This window comes from Rhamphochromis longiceps, linkage group LG7, assembly GCF_057381845.1.
Source record: "Rhamphochromis longiceps isolate RC_006_pf linkage group LG7, R_longiceps_female_GT1.1, whole genome shotgun sequence".
In the NCBI taxonomy this organism is placed as follows: Eukaryota; Metazoa; Chordata; class Actinopteri; order Cichliformes; family Cichlidae; genus Rhamphochromis; species Rhamphochromis longiceps.
Window position 1 is genome coordinate 51,248,981 of NC_140563.1, and position 13,758 is coordinate 51,262,738.

Genomic DNA, 13,758 nt, shown 5'->3' on the forward strand with positions numbered 1-13,758 from the left:
TTGAGAATGTTTGGGTGTCTGTGAAAGAAAGCCAGAGTAAACATTGTTCTTCCTTGTGCTCATTCTGCAAGCCCAATTGTCTTGCTTCGCTGGCTGCTTCAGTTTGTTTCTTCTACTGTTCACGTCTCCTCGCCACTCTGTGCCACAGATTTCCAAGGTTCCCAAGGTCTCTGTGTGAATTCAGCAACATGTAACACTTCTGGAGTCGTTACAGTATACTAGGACCAGTTAGGTTCGACTACTAGAGCAGTAATGAGCGTAGCATGCAATAAAGACCACAGACCAGTAAATACGTTTAAATTGCCGGCTTATTATTTTGTGAAGACAGAATAGACAGTTATAGACACATTACATAAAACATTCAACATCACACATTTAAGGAAAACAAGATGTTTTCTTTCCCCTTCTTAGTTCAGTATGTTCTGTTAGTTCATCCTATTTATCTCAAAACCTTTTATTTGGCTTTAGAAGGATGTTATTCTCAACCTAGGTTATTGTTTTATTTATTTCAAGTTCTAAGTTCAAGTTTATCCTTTGATCTATTTGCATTAACACTGTGTTATTTTAAATCAAGTTCAGTTCTTTAGGCCCAAGATTTAATTTAATCTTGGTCTAGGTTCACCTTTAAATTCTCAACCAGTTCTTATTTTGTTTTAACCCAACAAAATTATTTACACTTCCATTAACACCATTACAGCATTAAAATGTAAGGTTGACCAAAATAAATTACAAAAATAAATAAATAAATGTAAAACTGAAAACAATTCAGCAAAAGGCTGAATAAATCCCTTAAACAAACAAAAGAAAGTTTTCTTTGTGTCCTTTAACTATTAATCCTGGAATTGCTCCGAATGATTATCCAGTGCTTTGAAAAGTCCGCTGTTCTTTTGCAGAGGTGTATGGATTAATCCTACCAGTTTTATCAGCGAAAGAGCTCAACGTCCAGCAGGGGGCGTTTTCCTTTTTCCTGCTCGGTACAGTTCAATGGGTCCGTGGGCGGCTCGCCATCTTGTTTCTCGCTCAGCGGATCAAACTCCGATTCTAGCTCAGCATTTCCCGATCCAAACCTTAATGGCCTACCATAACAACAAAATAAAGTGCATAAACATTCGAAAATAACACACGGGTAGCCCTTAAATAACAGTAAAAGTCCGTTTTTTCTAGCTTATTTAGCCGTAAATGAGGTGATGCCAATATGGCGCGCTGAAACACCGTCAAAGGCCTTTGAACTGCAGCCTGTGTGTCGTTTAAGCACGAATCCACCGTTTTTAACATAAAACAACATAAATCTGCTACCTTGGCTCTCCATTTGCATGAAATGAGCAATATAATACAACAAAAATTTCTTGCATGAAATAAAAGACAATTTCTGAACTCACCAAGTCCCGTTCGGTTATGTTCACAACGTCACCAAGGCAAGGACAGGTCGGAAAAACAAAAATACATTCTCCAGAGTACAAAAATGGCTTTAAGTAGATTTTTGGCTTATTTTTTACCATTTTTTCACTCATTTAAGCAGCAGCTCTGCAAGGACTGTCTGCATTTCTCCCTCTCGAGCATCAAAAAGAAGGAACAACCCGATTGGGTGTGGCTAATCACAGGAGTCACGCTGCAGCGTGCCCTTTCACAATAAGAGTCTCAACACATATTTTAGCCATTTTACCTGAATTAACATAAAACACCATGAATTAGCAAGTTCTGTACCCTTTTAACATGTTTTTAAACACAAATGAAATCCTATACCATGAATTATATCATTGCTGATGTTTTTAATGAATTTTCTAACCATTATGATCTATTTATTGACTATTTATCACCTGTAATATATTTCTTATGACTGTTTTTACTAACAGGCTTTTATTTGTTGTTAGCTATGTTAACCAGGGTTACACCCTCCCCTCTTAAATGTATGCAAGTCCCTTTGCATAATGCATACTCAGACTACCTGGATATCATGGATTTCAATAGAGCCTGTGACAGCTTCACTTAAGCTTTGGAACAAAGACTGAACTATGCCAACAAGAGGGTTGCCTAATTGAGGGTATGTTAAGTGCTTGGGCTTTGTTCTCTCTCGGGATGATCTTCTGACTGATTGCTCTGCTTCGGGGTCATTTCTTTCAGTTTCATTGTTTACAGGTTCAGTTTCATTCACGTGAGTTTGAGTTGCTTCCTCATCATTAGTTTTCGTTGAATCCGATGCATTGTCCTTTTCATTTGGTGGAGTTATTTGAGCTCCTTCCTTTGCAGGTTCAGGCAAGTTTTCCATTTCAGGTGGTTTCTCCATTTCAGGTATTTTGTCATTTTCAGGTAAGTTTTCCATATCCGGTAGGTTTCCACAATCAGGTAAATTTACAGTTTCCGTCATGTCCATGTGCTCTTGAGCAATATCAGGCACTGTCACATCTTCTGAGACTTGAGAATTGTCTGATTTGGGTTGCTCATTAGCATGGTTTGACTTAGCCTTGGGAGGAAAAACTACCTCGTATTCCTCAATCGACCTTGAGATCTCCTTGGGAGGAAGTGGAGGGTAATACAGAGGGTAGTTATCCTCCTCAGAGTGGTATTCAAGTTCAGGTTCATCAGGATCAGTTGTTGGGTGTTGACGTGTTCTTGGCCGATGAGGCTTTACTTGGACTGCTGGAGGATTTTCAGGGGCAGTTGGCAAAAACCCACAAGGTAACAAAAGGTCTCTGTGGAGAGTTCTAGTGGAACCTTGGTGATGCTCGGGTTTGACTGTGTATACTGGGAGGTTGTCTTTTTGGCTTACAACCACGTGGACGACGGACTCCCACTTATCAGCCAATTTGTTTTTTCCCCTAATCCGAACATTCCTTACAAGCACGCGATCTCCGACACCTAAGACAGATTCGGTTACATGTTTGTCATATCTAGTTTTGTTACGTTCAGCAACTTTGCTTACATTTTTGGTAGCCAGTTGGTAGCTCTCCTGAAGGTGAGATTTGAGGGCTTTAACATACTGTGAGTGAGATTGCTGCTGGCGATGGTTCAGGGGGACATTGAAGGCAAGATCAATGGGTAACCTAGGCTGTCTGCCAAACATTAACTCGTACGGCGTAAACCCTGTACTTTCATGTTTGGTGCAGTTATACGCGTGAACGAGTGGCTTAACAAAGTCACGCCAATGTTTCTTGTCTTCGTCTTTGAGTGTACCCAACATGTTTAGCAGGGTTCTATTAAACCTCTCCACAGGGTTTCCCCTGGGATGGTAGGGTGAAGTTCTGACCTTCTGAATCCCAGCTAGGTCGCATAACTCTTTGATAGTTTTTGACTCAAAGTCTGCTCCCTGATCGCTATGCAACTTCTCGGGAAAACCGTAGTGGATTATAAAGTTTTCCCACAGGGCCTTGGCTACAGTTTTAGCCTTTTGGTTGGGAGTTGTCATTGCTACAGCATACTTCGTAAAGAAATCTGTAATAACTAAGACATCTTTAGTGTTGCTGCGATCTGGTTCAATTGTCAAGAAATCAATACACACCAACTCTAGAGGTCTGGTGACTTGAATGTTTACTAGGGGCGCCGCCCTCTCTGGCAGGGTCTTTCTGCAAACACACCTGCTACAGCTTTTGATCTTTTGCTCTATGTCTGAGGCCATTTTTGGCCAGAAAAATCTGGTTCTGGTTAAATCAAGGGTCCGGTCAAGACCAAAATGACCCATGTCATCGTGAAGGCTTTTGAAAACCATAGATCTTAGACTTTCAGGAAGAACCAGCTGGTACTGTGTCTCTTCACCTACTTGTCTTTTTCTGTACAAAATCCCGTTCTGCAACTCAAGTTTGTTTAACTCACGCAGAAGGATGCTAAGTTGTGGGATCTCGTTGCGTACAGTAGGAGGAGATGTTTCACCTGTTTCAAGCTGGTGTATGATTTCACTGATAGCAGGATCGTTTGTTTGACTTTGTCTTATCTCTTCTTCTGACAAGCTTGGAATGACAGGAAAAGCATCACACTGGTCGAAACTGTCGGGAACAGCATCAACGGACGTAGACAGTGAAGTTACGAGTGGGCAGGCGAGAGCATGGTCTGTGTCAAGAGACTGGACTAGATGTTTCTCACATATTGCACTGACAGCTTGAGTGGGAACGTGAGTGAAAGGATCGGTGCCAGGCAAGTGGTGTTGCACAAACTGACGGATCCGCTCCTGTTCCTTCAGGGAGACAAGGTCATTTAATGGCTCGAGATGCGGACGACGAGATAGGCCATCTGCGTCCATGTTTTGTTTGCCTGCTCTGTACCTAAGCTGGAACTCGAAAGAGGACAGGGCGGACAACCAGCGATAGCTCGTCGCGTCTAACTTAGCGGTGGTCAAAATGTAAGTTAGGGGGTTGCTGTCAGTTATTACTGTGAAAGGACTGCCATACAAGTAATCACAAAACTTTTCCGTTACAGCCCATTTGAGGGCAAGAAACTCAAGCTTATGAGCAGGATAACGGCTTTCGCTTTTGGATAGTCCTCTACTTGCGTATGCAATTACTCGCAACTCTCCCTCCTGCTCTTGATAAAGAGCTGCCCCTAACCCGATTGTGCTTGCATCTGTATGTAATACATAAGGCAACTTGGGATCGGCAAAGCCTAGAATTGGGGCAGAAGTCAGTTTGTCTATAATAGTCTCAAACGCTTTCTGACAACTCTCTGTCCATCTCTCCCCGAAAGGAGCTTTTGGCTGAAAGTATTGGACGTAGTTGGACTTAGAGCTATTGTTTTTTCGCAGTGGGGGGTATCCAGCAGTTAGGTTGGTAAGGGGTTTTACGATCTTAGAAAAGTCCTTAATAAACCGCCTATAATACCCTGCAAACCCTAAGAAGGAGCGGAGTTCTTTCAAGTTCTTGGGACTTGGCCATGTTTTTAATGCTGCTACTTTCTCGGGGTCTGTTTCTACACCGTTTTGGGAGACAATGTGCCCCAAGTACCGAACTGACGTCTGAAAAAACATACATTTTTCAGGCGATAGCTTCAGACCGTATTCTTTGAGACGATTAAGCACATGGAGAAGGCGGGTCTCGTGTTGTTCGAGGGTTTCGGAGTAAACTATAAGGTCGTCTAGATAGACCAGGACTTCCTTAAGGTGGATGTCGCCCATACATTTCTCCATCAGCCTTTGAAATGTGCTGGGAGCGTTTGTTATGCCTTGAGGCATCCGGTTGAACTCAAAGAACCCCATCGGACATACGAAGGCTGTTTTGTGCTTATCTGCCTCATCGACCTCAATCTGGTAGTACCCACTTTTGAGGTCAAGGACCGAGAACCACTTCGATCCTGTCAAGGCGGAGAACGCTTCTTCCAAGTTAGGAAGCGCGTAGGCGTCTTTGATGGTGTTCAGATTCAACTTACGGTAATCTACACAGAGTCTTACGTCTCCATTCTTCTTCCTTACCACCACTATCAGTGAGGAAAATGGCGACTCGGATTCGCGAATGACACCTGCATCGCTTAGCTCCTGCAAATGCCTCCGTACGGCGTCAAGATCTTGTGGTCGTACGGGACGGGGTCTGTGCTTAAAAGGGGTTTCATCGCTCAGTTTGATTTGGTGTTTTACTTTGTTAGTGCAACCAAAGTCTGTATCGTGTAGTGCAAAAACCTCCGACATAGCACTTAACTTTTGTGTGATTCGTTCTTTCCATTCAGCAGGGACTGGAGAATCAGCAAAGTTAAGATTAAGCTCAGCAGGGTTTGAGCTGGGAGTCTGTTTGGACTGCTCTGTGATCTGACTGTTTGGTATGATCTCTTGAATAGCATGCATTTCAGCAATGACACTTTTCGCAGGGATAACTATGTCATGCTTACTTTCATTTCGCAGGACCACTGGAAGCTTTTGTGAGGGTTTCTCAGCAAGGGTAAGTAGACAGTTGGTGACCAAGACTCCACCTGGCAAGGAGGATGTAGAGGGGGTCTCGACTACTACCCACCCGCCTGAGTGTTCAGTTTTTGCGTGGACTAAACCCTCTAAGACTCGACTTTGGCCTGCAGGAATGACTTCAGGCTCTTTCCCTGACAAAGTGACAAGACCAAGGCTGTCGTCCTCTTTTTGCTTGTGTCTTTGTTGTAACACGCTCAGCACTACTCTATAACCATAAGGCAGGATACTGAGGTCTGTATTAGCCAAGGAGAGGCTTTCAAAGACAAGGTCAAGAGTGTTAGTGCCAATTAAGAGAGAAGACTGAACACTAGAGCGTGTGTCTGGAACAATTAATGCAAGAGAAGACACAGTAAGTTCAGTACCAAAACAGTTCTTTGGAAAGGTAATGTCGACACAAATATAGCCTGAATATGGAACATTCTGACCATTTGCAGCTTCGACTTCTAGCAGGTCCTGTATTGGATGGATTTCAAGGTCTGCAAGATTGTTTTCATAGAACGATCGGGACACTGTGGTCACTTGCGATCCGGTATCAAGAAGGCAGTTGCAAGCTTGATCATTGATTTTCACTTGAGCAGTGTACTTAGCTCCAATTAGACCCTTGGGTAGTTTCACAGTGGCTGATTTATTGTTTGAGAATCGTTTTTTGGGTTTATGTGAAGGTTCGGTGGGACTAGTTTTGTCCGTAGCACCCATTTGTCCCGCAATGAGGGCTCCCTTTAGTTTAAAGGCTGTGTTTGCTTGTTTTGTCTATCCCACAGCAACTGTTTTTCTTTCAACTGTTTCCTTTTGTCAGTGACTAAAGACGGGTTTGGGTCATTTGGGCACACAGAGGCAATATGGCCGTCTTCGCCGCACTGGTAGCAGTAACCAGGCCTGGGCCTACTCTTCGCAGCTTGGGATGTCAAAAGGGTTCGTTCGGGTACTTGAGAGTTGGTCTTAGCAGTAGCTTTTGGAGGGTTAGACTTTTTCCTAGGAGGGTTCGGGGTTAATGTTGCGAGATGGCTTTGAAGCTGACTGATTTGTGCCTTTAATTCTGTGACCAAATCCTTTTGAGCATCTACTGGTGGGTCTACTTTCTGGGGTTTCAATCTTGTCAGTTCACTCTGCAGCGCAGTTATTTGTGTTCGCATTTCAGTGAGATCGTCTTGCATGGTGAGCGCAGGAAAGTCAGCATTTGCAGCAATAGAGTGAGAGGCTACTTTTGGCCTGGTGGCAGCAAAATGTTTTTTCATTCGGCTTTCTTTTGCAGTATGCTTGTCCTCTTCCACTCTCAACTGTAGCAGCAGCTCGGTGAATGAGGGGGGTTTATCTTTTTTCTTTTCGAGCTGAAGATCTGTTAACAAGGCATTATCCCAACACCCCCGACAGAATTGACGCAGAAGGTGTCGGTCTGCTTCACTAGCTATGACACCGCCTTTTTTCAGAGCTTTTGAGAGAGCTGTTTGCAAGCGATGGAGGTAGTGTGAAGGCTTTTCACCTGCATCTTGTAATGTGTTGAGGAATTTGGCGAAAAGCTCGTCGCCATCCTCCACAGTGCCAAAAGCTGAATGGAGTAGTTCAAGATAAGCTGAGGGCAAGGCTTCAGGGCCCAGAGGTTTCACCACGTTGGCAGCAGGCGGTACAAGACTGTGTACGATTTTCCGTGAGCGTTGCAAGTCAGACAGATTGGGATCGTGAAGTATGAGCTCTACACTGTGGCGCCATGTATCAAAGTCCACCTCATGACTAGGACAGGGCAGTTTGCCTGAAAAATTTCTGAGGCGGAAGGAGGCGCTCACTGGTGAGACAAGAGCTTCACTTCGCACTATGTGCTCTACTACAACCTTTTGCACATCAGGGTGTGTTATAAAGCTCTGTGGAATGGTAGTTTGTAGATCTGGTTGTGTCTGGTTGACTGACTCAGAATCGCTGATGCATATATAGCTTTGATCAGTTCTGCAGTTTCACTTTGGATAGGTTGGTCATTTGCTTGTACTTGGGTTGTTAGTTCACTATGTGCATCTGGGGTAGGAGCTTCTGTGCTGTGTGTGACTGACTGAGCACATTGGGAAAGGTGTTCATGCAGAACAGCTTCAAAAGATTTGCCACTAAGTCTAGCAATGCTTTGCAGTTCATTGAAAAAACTGTTGGTGGCGACGTTGGTAACAGCTGCGATGTACTCAGGTGACAGGGCTCGTATCTGATAAGTGACTTCATTCGGACATTCAAGTGTGTAGGGTAGTAAGGGTTCAAGTGTCGACAGAGCAGATCCACTCTCATACTCTACAATAGCATTTTTGTGGTAAGAAGACTTAGGGTCATCTATCTTAAGGGTTCTTGCTGTTCGACCATATCTGCTTAAAAAGTCTTTTAAAGCTTCATCAGCGTCTGTGCCTGTAATCCCACTAACAATAACTGAGTTTGGGATTTTAACATTTTCTCTGTCAACTATTTCCATTTTGCCGGACTTGGCCTATTTTTGAGGTCTGGGTCAGAAAAAAAACTTGAGGGATCAATTACTGCTCCTGGCTGGCTCGCCACTTCTGTAACACTTCTGGAGTCGTTACAGTATACTAGGACCAGTTAGGTTCGACTACTAGAGCAGTAATGAGCGTAGCATGTAATAAAGACCACAGACCAGTAAATACGTTTAAATTGCCGGCTTATTATTTTGTGAAGACAGAGAATAGACAGTTATAGACACATTACATAAAACATTCAACATCACACATTTAAGGAAAACAAGATGTTTTCTTTCCCCTTCTTAGTTCAGTATGTTCTGTTAGTTCATCCTATTTATCTCAAAACCTTTTATTTGGCTTTAGAAGGATGTTATTCTCAACCTAGGTTATTGTTTTATTTATTTCAAGTTCTAAGTTCAAGTTTATCCTTTGATCTATTTGCATTAACACTGTGTTATTTTAAATCAAGTTCAGTTCTTTAGGCCCAAGATTTAATTTAATCTTGGTCTAGGTTCACCTTTAAATTCTCAACCAGTTCTTATTTTGTTTTAACCCAACAAAATTATTTACACTTCCATTAACACCATTACAGCATTAAAATGTAAGGTTGACCAAAATAAATTACAAAAATAAATAAATAAATGTAAAACTGAAAACAATTCAGCAAAAGGCTGAATAAATCCCTTAAACAAACAAAAGAAAGTTTTCTTTGTGTCCTTTAACTATTAATCCTGGAATTGCTCCGAATGATTATCCAGTGCTTTGAAAAGTCCGCTGTTCTTTTGCAGAGGTGTATGGATTAATCCTACCAGTTTTATCAGCGAAAGAGCTCAACGTCCAGCAGGGGGCGTTTTCCTTTTTCCTGCTCGGTACAGTTCAATGGGTCCGTGGGTGGCTCGCCATCTTGTTTCTCGCTCAGCGGATCAAACTCCGATTCTAGCTCAGCATTTCCCGATCCAAACCTTAATGGCCTACCATAACAACAAAATAAAGTGCATAAACATTCGAAAATAACACACGGGTAGCCCTTAAATAACAGTAAAAGTCCGTTTTTTCCAGCTTATTTAGCCGTAAATGAGGTGATGCCAATATGGCGCGCTGAAACACCGTCAAAGGCCTTTGAACTGCAGCCTGTGTGTCGTTTAAGCACGAATCCACCGTTTTTAACATAAAACAACATAAATCTGCTACCTTGGCTCTCCATTTGCATGAAATGAGCAATATAATACAACAAAAATTTCTTGCATGAAATAAAAGACAATTTCTGAACTCACCAAGTCCCGTTCGGTTATGTTCACAACGTCACCAAGGCAAGGACAGGTCGGAAAAACAAAAATACATTCTCCAGAGTACAAAAATGGCTTTAAGTAGATTTTTGGCTTATTTTTTACTATTTTTTCACTCATTTAAGCAGCAGCTCTGCAAGGAATGTCTGCATTTCTCCCTCTCGAGCATCAAAAAGAAGGAACAACCCGATTGGGTGTGGCTAATCACAGGAGTCACGCTGCAGCGTGCCCTTTCACAATAAGAGTCTCAACACATATTTTAGCCATTTTACCTGAATTAACATAAAACACCATGAATTAGCAAGTTCTGTACCCTTTTAACATGTTTTTAAACACAAATGAAATCCTATACCATGAATTATATCATTGCTGATGTTTTTAATGAATTTTCTAACCATTATGATCTATTTATTGACTATTTATCACCTGTAATATATTTCTTATGACTGTTTTTACTAACAGGCTTTTATTTGTTGTTAGCTATGTTAACCAGGGTTACAAACACCTCGTAACTCGTGGTCAGACGGACATGTCCAGTGCACAGCAGCATGTTACACGTATGCAGCACAGTCCACTCCCCTGGGGGGGTTACTCTCTGCCAGGCTGCGACGTTGCTGTCCAAACTAATGTCCCAAGAGTACATCATAGTGTGTTACCTATGAAGCCAGCATGCTGTCAGTCCAGTGGAAACACCTGGCCCGCAGATAGGCATATTCTCCAAGTGCATAAATGAAATTAAGAATAAAAGAAAAGGACACGTTAACTTCTCCTGGGCAAAGACAGAAAATGAAGTGACGCAGATAGATGACAGATTCTTTCTTTTAAAAGCAATGTGCTAAAAGAAAAAAAAAGTGCTAGACGGAAGAGCCGAGAGACAGCAATATCTGACCTCTTTAGAGATGAGAGATGAGATGAAAGGGAGCGATACAGTGGTGCAGCGCAGAAGGAGGGAGAGAACAAGGGGGAAAGAGTTGCGCGACAACAGTCGGGATTAACAGCACAGCGTTTCTTCACACAGGAAAAAGCGGGCGCACGAATCTGCACCTGCGCACGTGCACGTGGAGGTGTGTGTGTGTGTGTGTGTGTGCGCACCCACGCGAAAGAGTACGTGTACGGCTGGGATTGTTTCATGCGCGCCAGTGACAAGATTGCGCCAGTGACAAGATTGCTTCAGTGACGGATGCAAACACATATGCAAACTATGAGAAACAATTACTCTCACATGTGTGAGAAGATTACTGAAGCATGTTAATATGATTGAAATTGAAATGCTCATGTTGCCAGAGCAGCACACACACGCGTGTACGCGTGCATAAATAAACACACACACACACACACACACAGATCCATACAAATGGAATTCCCCCATTCAGAGCCTCCTCCTTAAACTTTCTGTGCATAGCTCCAAACACTCACACACTCACACATGCACACACACACACAATCCTGCTCATGACAAATGTGCAATGAAAGCACGCTGCTGGAACCTGCAACGCCACACCACCGACAAACCAATCTGAGCTTCTCACTCTGTAAGCTTCTCATAAAGCTGCCCAGTATCAGTAAATGACTCCCACACCTGCAGTAAAGCAAAAATCCAGAAATCACTAGATTTCTCACACACACTCACACTCACAAATCAGCAGGGGCACACCCCCACTGCTGGAATATGTGCACACACACACACACACACACACACACCTGCCGAGTATGTAAACAAAATGTATGCAGGCACGTGTGTGCACGCATGCGAGGACCATTCAGCGGGCTGATGGGAGCCAAAACAAAACAATAAGTCAAATATGTCCTCGCTGCCAACGTCCACTGCACGCAATCAACACAGACACTTGTACGCTGCTTTTTAAATCTCACCTCTTCTCTGATTTGCCTAACTCTCCATCTCTATGGTGATGCTGCAAGAAGGCTGCTGATGAGATTGCTGTACTATCTTCCATCAGGACACAGAACTGAGTCACACATACCTCATCTCTCTCTCTCTCTTCCTGTTTTCCTTCTGTGTTGTCTTCCCACAAGTGCTCGCTCCCTCTTCCCAAGCTATTCCTTCACGTCGCTTCCTCCCATTCTTCCATCCCTCTGGCATTCATGTTTGCTTTTTTTTTTTTTTAATTCCCACCTCTGTCACTGCTTCTCAGTGAGCTTCGCACCGTTCCCCTTCCTCTGTGCAGAGTCCATCTGCTCCTCTCTTGTCTCCCTTTCCTCTCCAGCTCACCTCTTTCTCTCTCTCTCTCTCTCTCTCTCTCTCTCCTCCTCCTCCTCTCTGGTTGTGTCTTCCTCTATTTCACCCTCCTCTTTTCTCGTAGATTCATGCCTTTCACGTGGGAACCCTTTTATCCATCCCTCACAGCTTTCAGCTCCGCTGTGCCTACCTAGTTGTCTGAGCGTTTGTTCTGTGTGTGGAAGTGAAAGGACAGGAGGGGGAGTAAGAAGGCAAGAGTGAGCAAACAGGCAGTTATCGTCTCAGATGCTCCTCTCAGTTCTCCCCGTCCTGCTCCTTTTTTGCTCTCTCGCCTTTTCTCTCTGCATCTCTTCATCATGACCTCCTCTCCATGTCGCCATGCAAGCCCCCTGTCTCCTTGTAAGCAAAAGGAGGGAGGGGAGCGAAGAGAGGCTGGGGGAGAAGGAGTGTGGGATGGAGAGTAGGAGGTAGGGGGAGGTGGAGCTAGTGAGTCGGTCTAATTAAAAAGCAGAGTATGTACGGCTGCAGAGAGCGAAGAGAGGAGACAGTGAGAGGAGGAGAGGGGAGGAGAGAGGGAAGGAAAGTGATCTAGGGGGCGGATCTAAGGGACATGGAGGAAAGAAGCAAAAGAAGCAGTCAGTGGGGGGTAGAAATGAAGAGCATGGGGTTGTTTAAGGGGGCGGTGGTACGTAGAGGCTAGTAGTGCGAGATGGAGGAAAGGAACGATCTGACAGGACACCAAGGTCAGCTGGAGAGGAACGCAGAAAGGTCATTCATGGAGAGGGGGAGGAAGGAGGGGGAGAGAAGCAGGGAGAAGGCGATAGAAACAGACAGGTAGAATTATTCTACAGATATCTCCCATATGAGCGGGGGCAGCAGAGCAGGGGGGAACCGTGACCAGCAGGATAATAGAGACTCATGGACAATGGCCCTCAAAGGCAGAGGAAGCTCCGTAGTCAATGAAGGTTAAACTGCTCCCATGGTTTCAGGCCTCTGGATTAACATGCATAAGTGCCGTGCATGCAAATTAAAAAGGAAAAAACACCGACCTGTATTACATCAATCGCAGATTTTTTCTTTTCACCTCATTTTCTTTCCTGCCTAAAGTTCCAAGCTCACTTTTTGTTTTTCGGTGGGGCGAGGGGGTGCTGACCAACTGATGTACATCGAAACTATCATCGCTATACTGGCTGTTATTACCTGAGGCTAGGCAGCAGAAACCACTGTACTCTGCAGAGATAGAGAGATAAAGTCTACACCTAAATGCCTTCAGGGCTGAGACACCTCATCCCATTTTATCAGCTCTGATCACTTATCTTGTCCCATCTCCTCCGTCTCGATCAGACTTACATTAACATCCCAGCAAATCTTGTTGGGGGTTTTTTTTCCTAATGTCTAAGATGTTCTGTTTTTTGTTTTTCTAGAACTGTATGGATTTAAAGTGCAATCACATGCATAAAGTGCATAATGACTCCCAGTGATTTTAGAGCAAGTGGAGCTGAATGGAGAGGCACTCCCCTGCAACATACATACAGAACAGGATATAATATACTATAATGCATGGGTACATGTGAATACTAAGGCTTGCAGCTACATGCACTACTACAGATACTGCATTTAACTTCCTGGCAGACAGACTAATATATAAAAAATATATATTTTTGCTTTCCCTGGAAATTGCCACTCAACATCTGCATCCCAGTACTTAAGCAGAGTGACACAGTGTTTGAAAGGATCACCCAGGGTCGCACGCTGGATTGAGAGCTTCAATTTGCACGACCGAAGCCACTTTGACTCCTTTGAGAGTTAAAAGAGCTCGTAATGTTAGAATCAATGTCTGCGGCTGTCAGCGTGGTGGAACGGCAGATGGAGCAGCGGAGGATGATGACAGGAGGACAGACTCAGTGAGGCATCTAAACAGACAGAGCAGGCTGCTGATTAAAGCGAGGACCTTGA

At 43.7% G+C, this 13,758-nt stretch overlaps 1 protein-coding gene across 1 annotated transcript in view; it reads right to left on the bottom strand.

Annotated features, from left to right (window-relative positions):
- LOC146666257 (uncharacterized) overlaps positions 1-12,173 on the bottom strand; it is a 56,489-nt gene extending 44,316 nt beyond the window's left edge. The window contains exon 1 of the mRNA XM_085414178.1: positions 11,588-12,173. The gene's annotated coding sequence lies outside the window, so the exon portion shown is untranslated. The remainder of the gene's footprint in view (positions 1-11,587) is intronic.
- Positions 12,174-13,758: the final 1,585 nt, after the last annotated feature.